Source organism: Puma concolor, chromosome B2, assembly GCF_028749965.1.
Source record: "Puma concolor isolate L17-30 chromosome B2, mPumCon1.1.hap2, whole genome shotgun sequence".
NCBI classification, from domain to species: Eukaryota; Metazoa; Chordata; class Mammalia; order Carnivora; family Felidae; genus Puma; species Puma concolor.
Genome location: NC_141671.1, coordinates 104,884,718 through 104,893,231, shown reverse-complemented (window position 1 = coordinate 104,893,231; position 8,514 = coordinate 104,884,718).

The window sequence follows — 8,514 nt, the reverse complement described above, 5'->3', positions numbered from 1 at the left end:
CTGACACGGGGCTCGAACTCCCGGACCGCGAGATCGTGACCTGGCTGAAGTCGGACGCTTTAACCGACTGCGCCACCCAGGCGCCCCGAAAAAACACACACATTTTAAATCCTTGCTGCAATTCTACAATTCACCCTCAATTAAGAAATAGTTGTCCATGTGAGAAACTGTTCCAATGTAAACCTGTTACTGGAATTCTGAGCCTCTGTCCTATTTGTTAAAACCACTGTTTTCACTAATAAATCGTCTTCAAATGTAGTGAGCAGCAAATAGACCTGATTTAGTTCTGTTTTCAAACGCTAGAAGTTGAATTTCTCTTTACCTTATGTGTCCCCAGATTCCCTCAAAAAAGAATTTCAATTATGCCATAGCTTACTTTTAAAGTAAGAAAATCTCCCACATACCCTTCATATTTACTGAAAAGTATCTGCCTTCATGATCTCTCTCCTTGACACGGTCTCCACAGCTCCCATAAGTGAATTTTGTGAAAGCTGTATGACTTATATTTTTACATCAGGCTGCGCGAAACTCACCCTATTAATTTGGTGACAATTCACATATCCATTTTCTCGTGATGCATTAATGAACCTGCAGACAGATTTGACTTTTATATAGTTTTGATAGATTAAGTACATGAAGGTAATGTCTCCCCCACACACAGAATGTTTAGATACAATTACTTCTAACTCAAGCTATCAGTTTATTCTTAAAACTCAAAATGAATCAGGAAATTAATAAATGTCGTTTGCATGTCCTTTGAAATCATGAAAAGATTTCTCTCTTGAAAGGATTGATAATGGATCTGGAAAGCATGGGGAAAAATTGCAGGCATCTAAAAAATCTATACCACTAACTCTCATAATGTGGTTTTCAAATATACAATAGTTCTACCTGCCACAACAGCATTTAACATTTATAAAAATTTAAAGATTAAAATAGCTTCCTCTTTTTTTTTTTTTTGAACAGCCCAATTTAGGAGACAGACACATGCATACACACATACATACCTCTTAATTCTTCATTTATGTTTGCATTGCCAAAAGAGTATAAACAACAAATAAATAAATAAATTCTGGTAATCACACTGAGGGTGGAATCTTGAGTTTCCACCTTAATTTCAATGAGTTCATGTTTCAATATCATAGATAGCCTAATCCCTCCCTACCCTTGCTTTATGACTTTGAAAAAGACTAAAGGGGATGATGCAAGAGCCTACATTTCTCTGAGTAAGAAGTAATGTCCCTATGCTTAAATTCTTTTGAGGTCGTGACGCCAGCGTTAACCCAATGCCCAAAGCAACACCAATAGTTCTGAGTACATTCAACAGTGAAGGAGAGAGGACTCTTTCCAGATTTCTATGGCCAGGCCCCTGCCCAGTTCTTAGAAGTGAAAACAGTGCACAGAGGTTCATATTGTAGTGGCAAGTCCTCAGGTGTTCACACTCTCTTGGGGGTCCTTAGGCAGCACTGTTGGAGAGGTCTGATCAGGCAAGACTGAGAGCCCCTGTGTATCCTGAGCACAAGACTCATAAAACTTGCCTACATTGAGCTCACATAAAGGAAGCAGAGGAGAACTATAGACCAATTTCCCTGATGAACATGGATGCAAAAATCCTCAACAAGATATTAGCCAACCAGATCCAACAATACATTAAAAAATTATTCACAACGACCAAGTGGGATTTAAACCTGGGATGCAGGGCTGGTTCAATATCCACAAAATAATTAACGTGGTTCATCACATCAATAAATGAAAGGACAAGAACCATATGATCATCTCACTAGATGCAGAGAAAGCATTTGACAAAATACAGCATCCTCTCTTGATAAAAACCCTCAAGAAAGTAAGGATAGAAGGAGCATATCTCGAGATCATAAAAGCCATATATGAACAACCCAATGCTAATATCATCCTCAATGGGGAAAAACTGAGAGCTTTCCCCCTAAGGTCAGGGACAAAACAGGGATGTCCACTCTCACTACTGTTATTCAACATAGTATTGGAAGTCTTAGCCTCTGAAATCAGACAACACAAAGAAATAAAAGGCATCCAAATCGGCCAGGAGGAGGTTAAAATTTCACTCTTCGCACATGACATAATACTCTATATGGAAAACCCAAAAGATTCCACCAAAAACCTGCTAGAACTGATTCACGAATTCAGCAAAGTTGCAGGATATAAAAAACACACAGAAATCAGTTGCATTCCATACACCAACAATGAAGCGACAGAAAGAGAAATCAAGGAATTGATCCCATTTACAGCTGCAACAAAAACCATAAAATACCTAGGAATAAATCTAACCAAAGAGGCGAAACATCTATACACTGAAAACTACAGAAAGCTTATGAAAGAAATTGAAGAAGACACAAAAAAAAAAAATGGAAAAAGATTCCATGCTCCTGGATAGGAAGAACAAATATTGTTAAAATGTCAATACCACCCAAAGCAATCTACATAGTCAGTGCAATCCCTACCAAAATAGCACCAGCGTTCTTCACAGAGCTAGAACAAACAATCCTAAAATTTGTATGGAACGAGAAAAGACCCCGAATAGTCACCAAAGCAGGAGGCAGTACAATCCCAGACTTCAAGCTATACTACAAAGCTGATATCATCAAGACAGTATGGTACTGGCACAAGAACAGACACTCAGATCAATGGGAACAGAATAGAGAACCCAGAAATGGACCCACAAACATATGGCCAACTAATCTTTGACAAAGCAAGAAAGAATGTCCAATGGAATAAAGACAGTCTCTTCAGCAAGTGGTGCTGGGAAAATTGGACAGCGACATGTAGAAGAACGAACCTGGACCACTTTCTTACACCATACACAAAAATAAATTCAAAATGGATGAGAGACCTCAATGTAAGACAGGAAGCCATCAAAATCCTCGAGGAGAAAGCAGGCAAAAACCTTTTTGATCTTGGCCGCAGCAACTTCTTACTCAACACGTCTCCAGAGGCAAGGGAAACAAAAGCAAAAATGAACTATTGGGACCTCATCAAAATAAAAAGCTTCTGCACAGTGCGGGAAACAGTCAGCAAAACTAAAAGGCAACCGACAGAATGGGAGAAGATATTTGCAAATGACATATGAGATAAAGGGTTCGTCTCCAAAATCAGTAAGGAACTTATCAAACTCAACACCCAAAAAACAAATAATCCAGTGAAGAAACGGGCAAAAGACACGAATAGACACTTCTCCAAAGAAGACATCCAGATGGCCAACCACACTGGAAAACAGTATGGAGGTTCCTCAAAAAATTAAAAATAGAACTACCCCACGACCCAGCAATTGCACTACTAGGCATTTATCCAAGAGATACAGGTGTGCTATTTCAAAGGGACACATGCACCCCCATGTTTATAGCAACACTATCAACAACAGCCAAAGTATGGAAAGAGCCCAAATGTCCATCGATGGATGAATAAAGAAGATGTGGTATATATATATACAATGGAGTATTACTCAGCAATCAAAAAGAATGAAATCTTGCCCTTTGCAACTATGTGGATGGAACTGGAGGGTATTCTGCTAAGTGAAATCAGTCAGTCAGAGAAAGACGAGTATCATATGACTTCACTCATATGAGGACTTTAAGAGACAAAACAGATGAACATAAGGGAAGGGAAGCAAAAATAATATAAAAACAGGGAGGGGGACAAAACAGAAGAGACTCAAAACTATGGAGAACAAACAGAGGGTTACTGGAGGGATTATGGGAGGGGGGATGGGCTAAATGGGTAAGGAACCTACTCCTGAAATCATTGTTGCACTATATGCTAACTAATTTGGATGTTAAGTTTAAAAAATAATTAAATTTGGGGCGCCTGGGTGGCGCAGTCGGTTAAGCGTCCGACTTCAGCCAGGTCACGATCTCGCGGTCCGTGGGTTCGAGCCCCGCGTCGGGCTCTGGGCTGATGGCTCAGAGCCTGGAGCCTGTTTCTGATTCTGTGTCTCCCTCTCTGACCCTCCCCCGTTCATGCTCTGTCTCTCTCTGTCCCAAAAATAAATAAAAAAAGTTGAAAAAAAAAATTAAAAAAAAAATAATTAAATTTAAAAAAAGGGGGGGGGAGCAGAATCCACAGGCTCCAGACCCAGTGACACTGCCAGGGGCCCCATCTTAATCGGGGGATTCTGGTGCCGTGCTGCTCTCCAACAGTCTTCCTGCGTCCTTTACCACAAAGCTTCATCACACTTGCTGCGCCGCTGTCCCGGTTCCTGGATTCCTGAGACTCATCCATTCCGAGTAGCACGTGACTGCCCAGCCTGTGCCAAGGTAAGAGGACACTCTCGTGAACAGTAACCCTGAGCCAACACCACTGCCAGCTGGTACCAAAACATCTACTTGTCCTGACTGCTTAGGCAAAAACTGTGGAGGAACAAGAGCAAAAAGGGGCAGCCTGCTTGCTACATACACGGCAGGGGTTCCGCTTAGAGCTGCACGAACACTGTCTCACCCCCTCTCCTTGCAAGCTCTTATAAGTGGATGCTGAGTGCCCTCACCCTACAGATAAGGAAACTTGAGACACAGGAACCACATAGCTTCTGGTCACAGAGCTGGTAGTGACAGAGCCAGGCTCTGCACCCACGTCAGGCTGCGTGTGGACGGGTGAGCATTCAATCACTTCACCAGCCACTTCTTACTGGACACACAAGCTGGGCTCTGACCTAGAAATAGAAGCAGGCCAAGGCAGTAAACTTCTGTGCTATTAACAATATTCTTTTTTTTTTTTTTTTTTTAATGTTTATCTTTGAGAGAGAGACAGAGTGCGAGCAGGGGAGGGACAGAGGCAGAGGGAGACACAGAATCCGAAGCAGGCTGCAGGCTCCAAGCCATCAGCACAGAGCCGGATGCGGGGCTCGAACTCACAGACCCGGAGATCATGACCTGAGCCAAAATCGGACGCTCAACTGACTGAGGCGCCCAGGCACCCCAACAACCATATTCTATTGAAACAAGAACATTTTTCTTTTTTTTTTTTTTTATTTTTTAAAAAAAATTTTTTTTTCAACGTTTATTTATTTTTGGGACAGAGAGAGACAGAGCATGAACGGGGGAGGGGCAGAGAGAGAGGGAGACACAGAATCAGAAACAGGCTCCAGGCTCTGAGCCATCAGCCCAGAGCCCGACGCGGGGCTCGAACTCACGGACCGTGAGATCGTGACCTGGCTGAAGTCGGACGCTTAACCGACTGCGCCACCCAGGCGCCCCAACAAGAACACTTTTCAATAGTGCCCCCAAAATGATATATATGAACGTAATGACCAAAAAAAAAATATCTTCATAAGTCAATCTCATGTTTCTGGATCTTTCTGTGACTTTTCACTGCTCTGTCAAGGATTCTAAATCCACTCCCCTTGTCTGCACCATCTTTATTCTGAAGGTGCCTGGTTTCAGGAATCAAATTAAGCCCACTTCATGTCACTTCACATGGGTCTGTGCTTTCATCAGCAGCTACATGATAATCAAAAAAAGGATTGTTCAGGGGCACCTGGTCGATTGAGTGTCTGACTCTTGATTTTAGCTCAGGCCGTGATCTCATGGTTTGTGAGTTCGAGCCTTGCATTGGGTTCTGTGCTGACAGTGTGGAGCCTGCTTGGGATTCTCTCTTATTCTCTCTCTCTCTCTCAAAATGAATTTTAAAACTTAAAAAAAAAAAAAAAAAGGATGTCCACCCTGGCTGTCCTCAGATGGGTGGGCAGAGGTTTGAGAACGTAGTACAACTACCTGGGCATACCTCATCTCTCTCTGTACTGTGGCAATAGTCTCCCATCTGAATCCTTGCGTCTTTTCTGCCTCTCCTCCAGTGTATTCCCACAGTGCAGCCACAGTGTTTTCTCAAGACACAAATCTGATAATGTTTCTTATCCTAGAATAGTGTTCCCTCCCCTCATCCTATTTAGTTCATATTATCCTCAGGTCAGATGTCAACAACCTCGACCATCACTTCTTGGAGAAACCTCCACCAGCCTCCTGCCCTGGTTAAATTTAAAACTGGTTCTTTAAATTATTAAACTTAGAGGGGCGCCTGGGAGGCTTGGTCGGTTAAGCATCCGACTTCAGCTCAGGTCACGATTTCACAGTCTGTGAGTTTGAGCCCCACATCAGGCTCTGAGCTCACAGCTCAGAGCCCGGAGCCTGCTTCAGATTCTGTGTCTCCCTCTCTCTCTGCCCCTCCCCTGCTCATGCTCTGTCTCTCTCTGTCTCAAAAATAAATAAAAACATTGAAAAAAATTTTTAATAAATAAATTATTAAACTTAGAAATTATTCAAAATATGATGTGTCCTTATAACACCATGAAGCTCTTCTTTGCAGTTCGAGGTACAGGTTGCAGTCTCACATTCACAGAAGTTCGCTTTTATTTTTCAGCCTATCTCTAGTTGCCCCTCTGCTGCATGGTACAGAATGGAGACTCCCAAGTAGGTGTCAAAGGAAGGTAAGTGATCTGGTGAAGTGAGTGGGGATGTCGATTTGCACACGCACCTGGGCACACTTAAACTTGACCAACACGCCCAGATGTTCATTGATGTGAAAGGTTTGTAAAACCTTTAAAAACTATGTCTTTTATAATTTTACAAGGGCCACAGTTGATACAAAATCCTGGGACATTTTATGTTAGATAAATTACAGTAGAGAAAACCTTGTGTTTCTTATGGTTGGGAGACCTTGATTTGACAGTTGCTGTTTGAAGTTTTGTATCAAACAAACTGGCCAGTTACCCTGTGTTTGAGAAAACTAATGCTCCCTGATCATAAGCTTGTGTGTTACTTCTCTCTTCCTGGCAAGTATGGATAAAGGGCTCTCCTGTCTTGAAGGAATCTAACTGAAATATCACATGAAAGAATGTTCTTGGCTACTTCACTACTTAATCCCCAAGTAGGGATGGATCCGGAAACACCGTTCTTTCGCGGAGTTCGTGAATTACAAAGTCTCAGCCCAACATCCCATGATGGTTCTAGTGTATTTGCAACAGTCAAGACGCACATTCTAGCAACCCTTTTGTTTCTCCCCCCCTCTTTTTTTCCCCTTTAACATGGTGATAATCAGAACAAATTGATTTTGTTTCTCAGATTGCTAAAATCCTCCCAACACTTTCTTCAACACTGGTGCTGAATAAATCATTGTAATGTTCCCCTGAAGTGAATTGAAAATTAATTTACACAACCACGATGATCCTCCTAATAACAGGGTACACGGAATGGGGAAATTGGAAATCATTACCCAGCAAACATTATCTGCATTATTTTTGTAGCTGCTTTAGATTGCATTGTAATAGAAAATTAGGAGACCGGCTGTGAAGAAGTTTAAGAGGGTCCCCTGAAGAGCGTCTACTTTAAAATTGATTCTTTAAGAAAGCATTAAAAAGCTATTGGAATTGATTGCCTGCTAATATAAAGGAAAAACTCTTCGCCACCATTTGAGTTAAAAAAGAGCATCTTCATTCATGCATGTTATTAAAACTACTGGCCTGAAAGCCCCTGTAGAAAGATAAAGGATATGGATGGGATATTAAAACAGCAATCTTTACCTTATCTGGGATTTAAACTTAATATGTTGCTTTTATTAATTTAGCGGGAACCATTACTTAGGATGTCAAAGAGTGGATTTACAATTAAAATGCTATAGAATGGCAATATCTTTAATAAACAATGGACCAGGAATTCTTCATTAATCTTCCAAGCATGAGGCACACCCCTACAAAGAATAAATCCTGAATTTACAGTTTTCTTTATTGCTAAGTTTTCTGCGCAGCAGCAATAAAAGTCATAGCTGATGACACCCCTGATTAGCTCTTGAAGCCTCTCTTGAAATAGGGTAATGACCAATCAGATCCCAGCAGTTGGCCAGATAGAAAATGGCATTTGTCATCTTAAAAATATGTCTTTTGCGCTTAGAAAGGCTTCCATGTATCTGATGCAGTGGGCTCTTGTTTGAGAAATGATATTGTAGACAGATATACAAACACATAAGCAAAACCAATAGGGGGCCTTGACACTAAATTATTTTCTCTTTATGGCCTTTTGATTTTCACCACATTCAGTGGGAAATTGCCTTGTCTCTTTTAATACATGATAAGTAGGACTACTTAGCAGCAAGGAATAATGAGTAAGAAATGCCTTTTCAAATGCAATATATTATCTTTTGCTTTAAAAGTTATCTCGAATTTAGTTAAACTTTACTCTCACCTCAATCACCCGCTTCATCTCTCTCCCTCTGTTTCAATGGATTATGAGTAATTGCTACACCAACGAACAATATTAGCAATTTTGGGGGAGAGAAATGGCAGCATAGATGTATAGCATATGCACTAAAACTACCTTCATGGAAGGAAATTGTCACTTCAGGAGCCCCCCGGAGCCCTTGCTGATGTAATAGAAATAGACTCCTATTGAGGCTCTTGGGGTACCCCAGTTAGGAACCCATTGGAAAGAACGGAAATGGGCCCACACATTATTCTGAGTTCTGCCTATTATTCTGCCTAGCCTAATAACACCTTTTTTG